Here is a 15,256-nt window from a genome sequence, read left to right on the forward strand (position 1 = left end):
GTTATAAAGCGCTTACAGAAATGTTTAATAATAATAAAAGAAAAATAAATAATAATAATAATAATAATAATAATAATGCATAAACAAACAAACAAACAAACAAATAAACAAATAAACAAATAAATAATATAGAATAATTAATTATAAACACTTTATAAAAAATGTCATAACAAAGACTTAGAAATGTTATGAAGCAATTCCAGAAGTGTTTAAGAATAATAAAAATAAAGTAATAATAATAATATTGAAGATGATCTACTTATTTAAGAAAACCCTATTTAAGTCACACTCCAACTAACACTTTCCATGTCAGTCTGTATTAGAGCGTCTGCGAAAATTATTGCAAGTCACCGTACTGTAAACATGCTGCCACTGAGCTTCAGCAACATGTTAGCAAAAGAGAAGCAGGGTTCAGACGGACGCTGAGAAATTGACAGGTAAGCCCATTTAGTCGAACAGAAAAATAAACAGAGCATCATGCAATCCAAAAAGCCACTCGAGTGCTGAAATGCTGAAGTAATGAGAAGTCTGGTTTCATTTTAATCGTCTTCTCTAAACGCTTTTCTTTCAGACGCTTTTCAGATCTGGAAAGGCTCAGCCAATGGCATCATGTGAATAAATCCAGGGAGAAGTGTGGAAATATTGAAACAGCGGAAGATGTCCATGCTGGAAGTGTATAGTACGTTCTGGCTGAACATCTCGTGAGTCACAAATTTGATCTCAGGGAAAAAGTCCTAGAATTTAGAACAAGCGAGATAGATTTCATTGGGTTTATTCCAGATAAAAGAAACATTACAAATATTATCCAACCATAACAACCAAGCCCTTGACCTTACACAGTAGTCATGTTAATTTCACACCCGATCGGATGGTTTTTCACATGAGATTATTAGTTGAACATGTGATAAATAAAAATGAACACATGAAAGTGAATGTCACATGTAAAAAAAAATATATATATATATCACATGTGAAGGTAAATAAATCGTTGAAAGCATCACAGCAAAACATCAAGTGTAAAAGAAATCACATGTGAAGGTACATGAATAACGTACAATAATATGAAAAGGTAAATGAATCAAATAAAATAACATAAAGGTAAACGAATCAAGTAAAATAACATATAAACATGAATTAATCAAGTAAAATAACATTATAAGGTAAATGATTTATGGAAAATCATACATGAAGGTGGATGAGTCAAGTAAAATAACATGTGAAGCTAAATGAATCAAGTAAAATAACATAAAGGTAAACGAATCAAGTAAAATAACATAAAGGTTGATTAATCAAGTAAAATAACATGAATGAAGTAAAAATGTGTGTAAATTTCATGCTAAATGAATGAAATAAAAATATGAAGGTGGAGGAATCAAGAAATTGCAAAATTTAAATGAGTTAATTGAGTTATTTCAAAGTAAATGAATCTTTTGAGCCACCACATCAAATAATATATAAAGTGTTAAATCATAACCTAAATGTAAATGAAAAAAATAAAAAATTATGTGAAACTAAATGATTCATGTTTAAAAAATCAGAAGAAAACAAAACTCATGGAAACACATTTAAAACACATGTACTACTGTACATCATAAACCCATGAAAATGTGTAAAACGTGACATAAAGGTATAAATTCAGCTCAGATAACTTCTGACCTTAACTGACCTTAGAAGTTGGCTCGTGAGACGATTCGGTTTGTCAGAGTTGCCAAATCAATCTATCCAAATCTCTTTATTATTGTTTGATGATAAAGGATTTTCTTGGCTTGTGGTAATCTGTCTTGCTTTTCAGCACCAAAGCCAAAAACCTCATGGCATCAAAATAGCACATGGACAACAAAATCAGATTTTTTAAATAATCAGTTAATTAGAATGAAAGCAAATTGTAGACAATGTGCCTGTGACATATAGAAAAAATTATATAGGATGATATATATATATATATATATATATATATATATATATATATATATATATATATATATATATATATATATATATATATATTGTGGGGGGTGTGGCGGTGGGATTTATGAGACTTGGCAACCCTGGCATGTTGTTTTTAAACTAGCAACACCATGTATCATGTGACTATCACCCAAAACATATTTTGTTCTCCTTTTCCCACTATGATTTGCATCCTGTTATGGATGAGCTAATAACTGGCAGATTGTTTGAGGCACATTCTTGGACTTGGACTGAAGGAAGAACCTTTTGAATTGTTTGGACCCTAAGGACTACTACAGCTGTGTTCACTGTATATTTGTTCTGTGTTTTTTTTTGGGTCAGTAGTCAGAAAACATTGTAGTCACTCAGTCCCTTGAAGATTGATGCTAAATTTATGACTTGATGCTTAATAGTAACTCAAGAAGACTGTTTACTCTTCTGTAACCGTACTCCAAAGGACGCGTTTGCGGTCACTAGGAGTGATTGGAAAAGACTGGCGAGTGCAGATCCTGATTATTCCAGAGAAGACAATTTGAAGCGATTTTGATTTTGATATCGGTTCGTGTCATCTCCAGAGAACATGATGCCTACAACCTGAATTAAACAAGATTTCCTATTTTTTGCTCCATTTATCATGAGCACAGCATGAAAAGTCTGACTTCGGTAATAAGTGATATTCCTTACGTCATAATTTATATCTTAATTTATAACACAAAACCCTATAGTGATTGGAGTGAGAGTTGCCAGATTGTCATGATAAATTTGTTTCTCTCTTTTGACCAGAGGCCAAAAAATGGAATTTGCACTTGTTTTGGCTATGTCAGTGATCAGGATTGAATTTCTTTGTCACGTCACACTCCACAGTGGGGTTTGCTTAATGGCTCGTATGAAAGAAGATACTCTACCTCCATACTTGAGAATTTCTAGTTTTTCATAAGTATTTCTGTTTTTACCTCGGCAATAGATACATAGCAATATTAAAAAGAACAAAAAACTTTTTTGTTCATTCACAGCATTTGGCAGATACCTTTATCCAGAGTAACTTATATTTATCTAAGTTAAAGAACAGAAAAATTAAGAGTTTGTTAAAGGGGTTTATTAAAGATTTGAGCAGAGGCAGCTTGGTGGTCCTGGGTTTTGAACTTTCTAATCAATGTCTTAAGCAGTGTGCTACCAATCTCGTTGTCAGCAGGAGCTCACAAATCCTGCCACTGTAATTAAAGCTTAAACTGGCCCTGGTTGGGGGGGCATGGTGGCTTAGTGGTTGGCATGTTCGCAAGCCTTGGGGGCTTCCTCCGGGTACTCTGGTTTCCTTCCTCGGTCCAAAGACATGTATGGTAGGTTGATTGGCATCTCTGGAAAATTGTCCATAGTGTGTGATTGTATGAGTGAATGAGAGTGTGTGTGTGCCCTGTGATGGGCTGGCACTCCTTCCAGGGTGTATCCTACCTTGATGCCCAAAGACGCCTGAGATAGGCACAGGCTCCCTGTGGCCTGAGAAGTTCAGATAAAGCGGCAGAAAATGAATGAATGAATGAATGGCCCTGGTTAATGGTTGTGAAAATGATAATCTTATTCTCTAAAATAACATTAAAGTGGCTGTACCTGTGTATGAGTTCAGAGCTCAGGTAAAGTATGCAGAAATTCCAGTTCCATCAATCATCACTCTATTACACTTTTTACTACTAGACATTTTTAATTTTTTTACTCTTCAGTGCTCTTTAACCCCCAACCACCTGGCAGCAAGTAACCAAGCATTCATGCTACCAACACCAGGCTTTCTTCAAAGTTGCATCAGACACTTTGATTTTATTTTAATTTATTTTACAGATGAGACACTTTTTGCTGTTGCATTCACCGCTGCTACGCCACACAACTGTGTATTTATTGTCCTTCTTGTTTTTTCTATTGCTTGTTCTGTGCTTATTGGGATATTTTTGTATTTTATTTAATCTGGAACTCCTCTCACGGTGTTGAGAATTTGCACTGTGTGTAGTCTGCACCATGTGTTGCTTCATAGTCCAGGAGAAATGATTTCCTTCCCTCTTAGGCTCTTAGGGGCCTCAACAGTCCAACAATGTGACCTTATATATTGCTAATAAAGTTCTTATTGTCCTCCAGGGTGTTGGGGTGGTGGTGGGTTCAAGAAAAAAGCCATCAGAGGTGGTCACTTCATAAATTTGTTAGCGTTCCTGCTGGGGAAATAAAAGCTCCAGTGTGTTACCCAGTACCTAAAAGCAAAAAGCTAATATAATAATATATTCTGAGCTAGTGTGTGTATTTGTGTGTAGTTTGAGTGTATGCCCATGTAGCACATTGTTACTGATGCCCTAGGGGGATAAAGTAAGCCAGCGTTTTGACTATGTGGTGTTCTGCATATAAAAAAAACGCTAAGTCTGGCTTCATTTCATCTCGATATGTTTAAAAATGGTGAAATTCTAGAAAACCACGAAAATCCTAGAAGCTTTCCGACTCTATGCTGATACTTCGGTGACATTGTCTGTTCAGATATAGACAGAAATGTTTCAGACATTTATGTGCACTTATGCACTGCACTTTCTCCCAAAGTGATTAATATATTCAGCAATAAGAAAACACTGGCACCAGAATGGCGTCGTGCAGCGGAAAGTTCCTGGAGTTTATTCTTTTGACTAATGAGGTGGAAAGACCAAAAGTTAGAAAGAATGAACAAAATAAAGAAGAGAAACTGGTTTTCACTCGTTTTCATTTCTTTGTTTTCACTTCAGAAGCCCTACAGTACTTTGGCTCATCTCTCCATGATTGGAGGCATCTCTTTTGACCTTCTGTTCTTTGCAATCCTAATGGCTCAACTGAATTCAAAGAATTGTATTTCAGCCTCTTCATTCATTTGCTTCATGTTAGTCATCACGGTCGGAGTTTGCCAGCTATCCGATCCACGCACGTATGCCCTGCACAGTTTAGTCACGCACCAACCAAGCCAGCATCGAAATGCAACTTCGTGAGGGATTTTATTTGCTTCATTTTTTCATTTTGATCAAAGAGAACATCGGTTTCAAAGAAATAACAGAAATCAAACGGCTAAATTTATAAGAATATTCATTTTTTCCACTATTTTTTTTTTCTAAAATATGATTGGCTGCTTCGCCTATACTGGAATATATGGAATTTTTTTTTTCCCCTTCTTAATTTCTGTTAAAAAAAAAAAAAAGCATAATCCTGAGATCCCGATCCTGCCTAAAGGTCAAAACTGCAGTTTGGAAACGCATAACAATCTGAGCTAAGTACAGCTGTCATGCCAATGATGGAAAGCAGGATGTGTTGGGTGCTTTGGGACTTTGGTTCAGAGGCCATAGCCAAAGAGTTTGAGTGTCAGTCCAGAGACTCTGGGATGTCTACTTCATAGTACACAGAACACAGCCGACTCCAAGTGTAAATTACACGTAATGTAAGGCAGATTTCTGAGGCTCGGATGGAGATGGAATCCGACTGTGACTTGGCTTAGCGGAATCTGTTAGAACGTTGTGCAGAACGGCGCGTTGTGCTGATGCTAAGGGAAACTACTCAACCTGCAGCGAAGTCCAAGTGTCGAAAACCGTTTACCGAGAAACCCTAACATTTATCAAAAACTAATATAACGTGTGAATAAAAACGGATACGAAATCTATTTCTCATTTTTGCCCAGAAAATGGGGTGTGTGTTTTCACACTCGGGTACTTCGTTTTTCTTCATTTGCTCAGGATTTAGGAAGAATTTAGAATAAAACTTTAATCCATACTGACAAAGCAGCTCAGATGAGCACTGATTCATGCTTGAATCTGATTGGTCAGAATGCATGGTGATTTACAGGATTCTAAATTTGCGCTTGTTCTAGAGTATGTTTTTGTCTGACATTAGTCCTAAAGTGTCCTGCTCTGTCAAATGAGAAATGGATAAATTCTGGATGTTGTTTGATGGATAGAAGTATGCGCATGACTACCAATTTTTCCAGGAAATCTTCTTAAGAGCTGTACTCTGCTTGCATGTTGCCATGGTGATGATCTTATTATTACAGTATGTCTTACTATACAAATCTGCACAAATGGAAACATAGACCATTGCAACTTGTGATAAAAATGTTTCTGCAGCAAGAAATGATTTCCTATACGGAAAAAACTTAATTATTGTATTTAAGTGGTGCACAGTGGCCTAGTGGTTAGCACGATTGCCTCGCACCTACAGGGTCGAGGGTTTGTGTATTGAGTCCAAAGATGTTGCCCTTCTGGGGTGTCTCCCACCTTGCGCCCGAGTGCCCTGGGATAGAGTCCTGGGTCCTCGTCACCAGGTGTAGGATAAATGGTAAAGAAAATGGATGGATGAATGGATATTTTGGTCAGGTCAATATAAATCATTAAGAGCAGAAACAAGGCAATCATTATTTTCTTTTTACTTGAAGAGTTTATTTCTATTGCAGCACAGAAATTTGCCAATTGTTTCTGTACAACACACTTCCACAACACATCCCCCAACAATCACCACCCCAGCCAACCCACTACCCAACACCGCAACCCCGCGTCTCCTCCCATCTCATTTAACTCATCAGTCCTAAATTTTTCATGTGGCAGAACATTGCCAAAGCATTGAAAATGAACACAAGTCCATACAGAAAATGTAACTTTATCAACAATTATATCAACAATTAGACATTTCCCTTCAGTTTTAATGTATATTGCCTAACAACATGTCTTTTTATTGTTTTAGTAGTAGACATAGAGCAGGACTGTCCAATCTTAAGGATAAATCTTAAATAGATTAATGAGTCTCTTCTGCTTGGTTAGAATAAAAACAGCACCCATACCAGAACTTTCCAGATAAGATTGGACTCCCCTGTCTTAAATTGTGAATGTGGAGTCCCTGTGTAAATGGCAGAGGTGGGAGTAAGTCACACATGTGCAAGTCACAAGTAAGTCTCAAGTCATGAATGTCAAGTCAAAGTCAAAGTCAAGTCGAGTCTTTTTTAATATTTGTCAAGCAAGTCTCAAGTCTCAAATTTGCATCTTAAGTCTGACTCGAGTCAAGTCATACGACTCGAGTCCCCCATCTCTGGTAAATGGCTAGTATAGGAAACTATAATGTATCTAAAGAAGCATGTTAATATAATTCTGCAATCGGATTTACAGCCAGAAGTGAAGATTTGTCAGAGTTGATGTCATGCTAAATGAATCATGACCTCTTTTCGGACCAATCAGAATAGAGATATAAATTACGACGAAGAAACAAGACAAGAATATGCCATATCCGAGAAGAATTCGCCATGAGAAAAATGCAACAAATCTGTCGTCTCTTGTCAGATTTGTCCAGCTGCCGTCATTTTCGTCCCTGTATATTTTCTTTAGGTGTCTGAGACAAGCCTGGTGGCCATGCGCTGCAGGGATCTGCTTCTCTACTGCTGAGTGTTTTCAGGCTCCCATGGGAAGGTCATATTAAACACAAGGGTCTTCCTTCCCCCTGATTCCTAAGGGGCCCTGTTGACTTCTGGAGCATGCTCGGGCCAGTGCGAATGTGACAGGATGAAAAACGCCAAGCCATGCCACCCACAATGAAAGTTTGCAGTTCCTGTTAAGGCAAGTTTCACATACAAGCCGGACGATAGGGAGATGTCTTTTGTTTCCAGAACAGAAAAAATCAAAGCGCTACTTAATTTATGTATTTATAGAATAAACGGTTCAATTATGAACTCCTGTGCTAAATGTCAGACTCGATCGATCAGCGTTCACTCAGGAAGTAACAGATCAGAGCATTTCTGAGTTCATTACAGACTTAACACTAACTCCTTCTTGCAGAAGACTTCAAACGTTCATATATGAAGACCGAGCACAAAAAAAAGTTTGAGTATTTCAGAAAGCGCTAATCTCCTGGGATTTCCAGTTAGCAGCGGTTCTGTAGGAGGAAAAATAGTTTGTGATGCATTTATCAGTTTAATCATAGTCTAGTTTTATAATTTGGTACATTGTTCTTTTCTTACAACTGTCAGCCATTTTATACTTATTAATAGTTCTGCATATAAAGCGCAAGGATCCTGTAAACGTGTTCTGTACTGTATGTGTGTCATATTTACTGTATTTTACACTATGGTGGGATGCTGATGTTGATCAAATTGAACCTGACATCATTTACAAATACATCATATTCACTTGTATTAACAAAACAACACAACACTGATATTCCTCAAAGCCTTGTTTCCATTCATTTTGATTATGACTGACTTCAGTTGGTCTCTTTTTGCTTTTGTATTTATTTAGGCTTTCACTGGTCTTCCACAGTGTGTGAAACATCTGCTCTCAGCTGGCCCATGCTAACACAAATAACTGCTTTCCTTACGATTTTGGCTCTCGCACATAGAAGCAATCGTTTCCATCCGGAGCATGTTCAAAAGCGGCCTCCAAGCCGTCACCCACCTTGCCGCCGCAGCAGGATGTGATAACGAGCAGGACGTGAGTGGATCGACTGCTGGAGCGCTCTTCAGCTCATAAGAACAGAACATGATTTACTGTGTGTGTGTGTGTGTGTGTGTGTGTGTGTGTGTGTGTGTGTGTGTGTGTGTGTGTGTGCGTGTGTGTGTGTGTGAACCAGCTGAGAGTTTTTTTGGCAATGTGATACTGTGCGTAATTAAGCTTGAAGTGTTTTTGGAAGCCTCTTTTAAAGCTTCTTAAAAATGTCAGCGGTTATGTAGTTAATCACGGAGCCACATTAACACTCGCCGTAATTACACACTAATAACTAAATGATGGGAGAAAAGCAGGATTATGTGAACAGAGCTTATGCCACAGTGAAGAGGCTGACAAAGGCAAACATTATGTTTAAAGGTGAGGTGGATGAAGTTTTTGTGATATTTGGTGACATTTGGCTTGTATTTCAGCAGCTGGCAATATTAAAAAAAAAACATCAGTCTAATGGTGGATTTGAAGGGCAAGGTAATTTCAGTATTTTTAATATCTTAGACAAGTTTTCAATATTTCAGCAGCTGGCAGTAAAAAAAAAAGAAGTTACATTGTCCTTTTGAAGGGCAATTTAAAAAAAAAAAAAAAAAACAAGAACAAAGACATGTATAAATAAATAAATAAATAAATAAATAAATAAATAAATAAATAAATGTCAACATTATAAAATGAAGTCAGCTTTAAACAAAATCTAAACTTTTTAATAATATGTTTTTAATAAAGAAAAACAAAAGGAAATCTGAATTAATTAATATATTTAATTAATAATAAAAAGCTCTTAATAATAATAATAATAATAATAATAATAATAATAATAATAATAATAATAATAATAATAATAATAATAATATGGCCCACCAGCCAATCAGAAGAAGGAGGCGTGTCTTCCTGTGTGTCATTTCAGAAAGCTCTGCCTCTAGTTTGTGTGAATATTTCAGGGAGTGGCTTTAGAAGCAATACAGAGCGAAGGAGTAAATATTTTTGTACTGTACAACCAGTTAAAGCCATGTTGTAGAACATCCACGAGACAAGTAAGTTCCTGTTATTGTTTATGTTACAGCAGCTGTAAACTTTTTGCATCACAAGTCTCTTGGCTAATTAGACACACAAAAAAACACTAGTCATATCACAGAGAAAGCTGGACAGTTCAAAGGGACAACGAAACACTGGACACTGGAGACTCCTTCCCTCCATAAACTTTACCATATCAACAAATATAAATGTTTATTTCTATAAAGTTTAGAAAGAAATCAGCTCCTTTCTTCTCTCTTCGTGGTGCACACAAATTCTATGCAACACTGATGCTACTGTCTATTTATTCTGTCCAATCTTTCCATCGGCATTCTTTCACTTATTCTGAATCCCCCTGTTCTGGCACAGCAGTCATCCAAAGTTCATCCTAATCCTCCTTCGCTGTCCCTTTTTTAAATCTGCTTTTTCTTTTTTTCTTTTTTCCCAAACAAGGCTATTATTCTTAGTAACTTGATTTTTCTTGACTAGATAAGAAGATCTGATGATTGCTGGATAGAGAATGGGGATTTGTTATCAGAGGTCTGTGAGTGCAAAAGCAAAAAAAACCTGAAAACAACTTTGGTGATTGGAGCCAGAGCTGATAAATATCTCTGAGGTAAGGAAAGGAAGGGAAGCAAAGGGAAGGGAAAGGAAGGCAAGGGAAGGTGGGAGGTTTTGAGAAAAATGTATGCGTGCATGCTCTTACTGTAGATGGAAGTGCGATGCTGGTGGTCTTTATGTGGATGATGGCATAACACTGTGTTACACTGGGACAAGTAGCAGTTTATTCACAGTGAGGTGAAAGTCAAGTCTTCCATTTTTCCTGATCAACATGTCAGCCATGTCTAACCAGTGGCTATTAGTGTTCTTTTGAGGTTAGACATATTTGGTAGACACACTTATCCACAGCGACTTGAGCAATTGAGGGTCTTGCTCACGGGCCCAGTAGTGGCAGCTTGGTATATTCCCATTCTAGACCATTCTCAACAAAATTGACATTCACCCCAAGTGTGTCCTCAATTGTCTACAATTTACAAAGACAGATATCTAATATCTGTCTTCTGAAGCCTGCATGAATATGCAGTAAATATGTACTGTAGAAAGACATAAAATAAACAAGCCTTCAGACAGAGTTAATAGAACGGGGCATAGAAGCCTTTATTATCGCCACATATACATTACAGCACAATGGAATTCTTTTCTTCACATACCCCAACTGAGGAGGTTGGGGTCAGAGTGCAGGGACAGATATGATACAGCACCCCTGGAGCAGGGAGAGTTGAGGGCCTTTCTCAAGGGCCTTCAGTGGCAGCTTGGCTGTGCTGGGCCTTGAACCCCCGATCCTCCGATCAACAACCCAGAACCAGTTGAGCCACCACTGCCCCATTTATTCACCCACTGTTTATTTGTTGTTTAAAAGGCATCTAATATATTGAGGGATACCTTGAGAATCAGAGGCATAATACAGACAGTAGCAGGGGTCAAGGTAGAAAAACCGAGAGAATAATCACAGGCATGTCCGTAAACGATAACACAGGCACAAGTCTGAAAAAAAGAGTAGGGAACGGGGAAAGTAAGACGCAGAAACACAATCTACAATAAACAAGACTAGACAATGAGATCAAGGGACATGAATGTTATTAAAGACAAACAAATCAAGGACGAAATTCAGAACAGGTGCACACATTACATAACAAAGGCATGATGGGTTATGAGGTAATATGATGCGCTGATCAGGTCGAGACAGCAGACATGTTCTGGAGAAATGAAACGTTTTATATTGCAAAATTCCAACATTTTAGTGAAAAACTGGATTTTTTTTGTAGACAAATATAGCTGGAGTAATTTTGTCAATTCATTGTAAAAAAAAATAAATAACTAGCAATATGTATAATTAGCATTGCTAAATCAACACATAACAGTAGCTACAGTATGTTCACAGTTGTGTTTTATGTAGCTAATCATACCACCGATGCAAAATGATGACATTATTTAACTTTATTCCGAGAATCAATTATGTTATGTGTTAAAGCTGTACAGTAATTGTAGATTTTTAATAAATTCTTACTAGTACACATAAAGAATATTATGTGTGGAGCATAATAAGAAATAATGGTTGAAGCGATGGTCTTGATCTAATATACATGGCGAGTATAGATTAGATTAGATTAGATCATGTGTCTCTTTTCAATCATTGATACAGACAAATATAGAAACTCCCTAATGTTTTACATACATAACAAATCAAAGCGATAGATCTAGTATGTTTCTTTTTCTATTACAAAGAATGGAATATCTTATCGGAAGCAATGCTAACATTGCTAATACTGCACCTTGGACAGTAACTGTACTTGTAAACCTCACTATAAATCTTTATGAGCCACATTTTGGGTGTTTATACATTTGTAATTTGGCTTTCAAACTGTTAAGTATCTGAGCATGCTAACACTAGTTGGCTCTGGGGGTGTAAACAATTATTCGATCTTCATCTGTCATTCAAACCTCCATCTATTTAACCTTTACAGACCTAATCAATCCGAACGTTAGCCGATGCACCTTTAAGCATGACTTCCTCATATATCTGTTAATAGTTGACCTACAAAACACCACCATGCAAGTTGTTTTTGTGTGTGGACAGAGATACAGTATTTTTGAGTACACTGTTTGTGGACTGTCTATGTAGGAACATGTGGACGGAGCTAAAGACAGACAGTTCAATCCATCATCCGGAGGTTTTGCTTTAGTCACCACCGAGCTAAAAATTGACAGGTCTTTAATATCAATATCCTCTAAGTACTAGGAGCTTGTGCTCCAAAACGCAAGGCCTGTGATGAAAACATCAATCCGAAATGTCATTCTAGTATTACAATCAATGTCTGAATATCACTGCAGCTGCTTGTAATCACTGGTTTCCCAGATTTTTTTTTATTTTTTATTTTTTGATTTCACTCAATCAATTGCTACTGGATGTCTTCCAGCGTCGAGGCTGTGCGTGAGCAGATCAGATGCAATGAATAGGTTGCGGATTCCAAAGGCAGGAGGAAGTCATTGGTTACTTTTTTTTTTTTTTTTTGACAATAGCTCAAGGCATTAGACTCAAAGGCTCAAGATGCTTTCCCTAGTCCTCTGACTAACACAAACACACACACACACACACACACACACACACACACACACACACACACACACACACACACACACACACTCACACACTCACACACTCACACACACACTCACACACTCACACACTCACACACTCACACACACACTCACTCACACACACACACTCACTCACACACACACACACACACACACACACACACACACACACACACACACACACACACACACACAAACACATTCTTGGGCACCATTTGGTCTCCCCTTTGAAGGAAGTGGGCACATTCCCCAGGAAGTTTATTCTTTTTTTTTTCCTTCCTCTTGTTTTCCCCTGCTTCTGATTTTAGTTAATTGCTGTTGGACTGGCATGTAATGATAAGGAGTGAAAAAGCTGAGTGATCAGAGCACACCAACACCCGCTGAACTGAGTCACATTACAGCCTCAAAGCAGCATCCAAACAGCTATGTTTAATTCTCAGAAACATCTTTATTAAAGAATTCATCTAAATTCATTCCTAGAAATGTTTTAACACTGAATCCCTATTCAAACAAACACTAGTATTATTGCACTGCATTTGTTCTTACTTTTGATTTTCATGTTAGTAAAAGATTTCAGGAATTGTTTTCAGATACTTCAGGAAGCACTCTGCTTTTATCGTCTACTGTCGATATTAGAAAAAAACAAAACAAAAAAAAACCCACTCTATTCTTTCATCAACACTTTACTGTAAGTCCCTTTTCATTGCTCTCCAATCAGCAGCATCAATATATACAACAAATTCTAAATTCATTTCACACTCATTTTAGGTTGTACCAGAACTAATTAAGGGTTTCTCTCAATATCTCTCAACACAGTTTTTTTTTTTTTCAGTTCAATTCAATTTATTTGTATAGCACTTTTAACAATTCATTCTCAAGTATAGAAACAAAAGAAGAATACAATTAAGTTACTATATATCTCTAACATCTATCTCTATCCGTAACGAAAAAACTCCCTGAGATGATATGAGGAAGAAACCTTGAGAGGAACCAGACTCAGAAGGGCTTAGGTTTGCGAAAGCCCGTTTCGTTCAAAAATAAACACTATATCAAAAAATAAAATAAAAGCAATTCACTTTCTAGTGAATCAAATATTTTATTCACCTGATAATAGGAATGTCTGTCGGTGTTCATAACGTTTTTTAACATGGTTACTCAAGACAGTTTGTTGTTGGGGTTTACTCGAATCTTTGGACCTGACCGTATGTACTGTAGTTTTTCGGTTGTTTTTTTTTTCTTTTTCTTTTATCACATTAGCGTTAAGTGAACCATACAGCAGCATGTCTGGGGCCTAAGATCAATTGGCGTACCGTTCTAACAGAATTAGCCGTATTCAGTGTAGCGAGTGTTAACAGATTTGTAGCTCGGCTCCGAACAGGTGGCGATGCTATCTTACTCGCTTCACAACACAAAAGTGTTAAAAGATACCATAAATCTCACCTAATTTTACTCCACACATGAATCACTGGTTTCGATAAGGTCAGACATGACAACTTGAAGCTTCTTAAATTTACCCAAGGCAGCATTGTAAGTGTGGAACAGACTCTCTGAAGCAGCAGGAATACAACTGCAAAGATTTCTTTAGGATTTTGATACAATGGAAAGAAGTTAAAGATGCTCCTTGATCTCAATAATCACTGCATCTGCATGGAAACACTGAGAAATATTTTGAGAGATCTTTTCTGAAGTGAACAATTTCCCTTATGTATAAAAAAAAACTCCATTTGTTCTAAAGAACATCATTTGTTATTTGTTAATTCTAATCATTTTTGGATAAAACTTGTTGAATTCTTGAATCAGAAGGTCAGAAGGTTGTTTTTTTTTTTAAATATCAGCAGCTCTGGTACTAGTTCCATCTGAAAAGCAAATTTATATAATTATACTGTATTAATTTATTGCATTCACTCATATATGTTTGTGTCGGGGGCACGTTAGCTTAGTGGTTAGCACGTTCGCCTTACACCTCCAGGGTTGGGGGTTCGATTCCCGCCTCCGCCTTGTGTGTGTGGAGTTTGCATGTTCTCCCCGTGCCTCGGGGGTTTCCTCCGGGTACTCCGGCTTCCTCCCCCGGTCCAAAGACATGCATGGTAGGTTGATTGGCATCTCTGGAAAAATTGTCTGTAGTGTGTGATTGTGTGTGTGTGAATGAGAGTGTGTGCCCTGAGATATGCACAGAGATAGGCCCAGGCTCCCCGTGACCTGAGAAATTCGGATAAGCAGTAGAAAATGAATGAATGTTTGTGTCTATAGTTACAGCACCACATGAATTGATTTAAAAAAAATTATTGATACTGTATAACGATGTAAACAGGTTTTTTTTTAATATTTTTGGAAAGAATCTACAGTCAGAAATAGACTGAAATATGATCTGAAATCACGGAATGAATCAAGTCAGTCTTAGCCTCCAGTGACGAGGTGACAGCTTTAAAGTCTGACAAGAGGGCCTGTTTGTTCTGTTCTAGTAATTTAGCATTCAACTCCATGCTGAGTTCCTCATCGTTGTCTATCGAAGGCCCAGGTTTTAGACCCTTTTTTGTTGTTTCGGCTGTTTAAAAGCCCTGACAGACAAAAACCATTCTACTCTAGGGTTCCTCAACTGATTGGGAGTATGTAAATAGGTAAAAATTATTACACTGGATCAGGATCCAGACACACACACACGTCTAGCTCGAAAGATTGTC

Source organism: Tachysurus fulvidraco, chromosome 14 (assembly GCF_022655615.1).
Source record: "Tachysurus fulvidraco isolate hzauxx_2018 chromosome 14, HZAU_PFXX_2.0, whole genome shotgun sequence".
Lineage (NCBI taxonomy): Eukaryota > Metazoa > Chordata > Actinopteri > Siluriformes > Bagridae > Tachysurus > Tachysurus fulvidraco.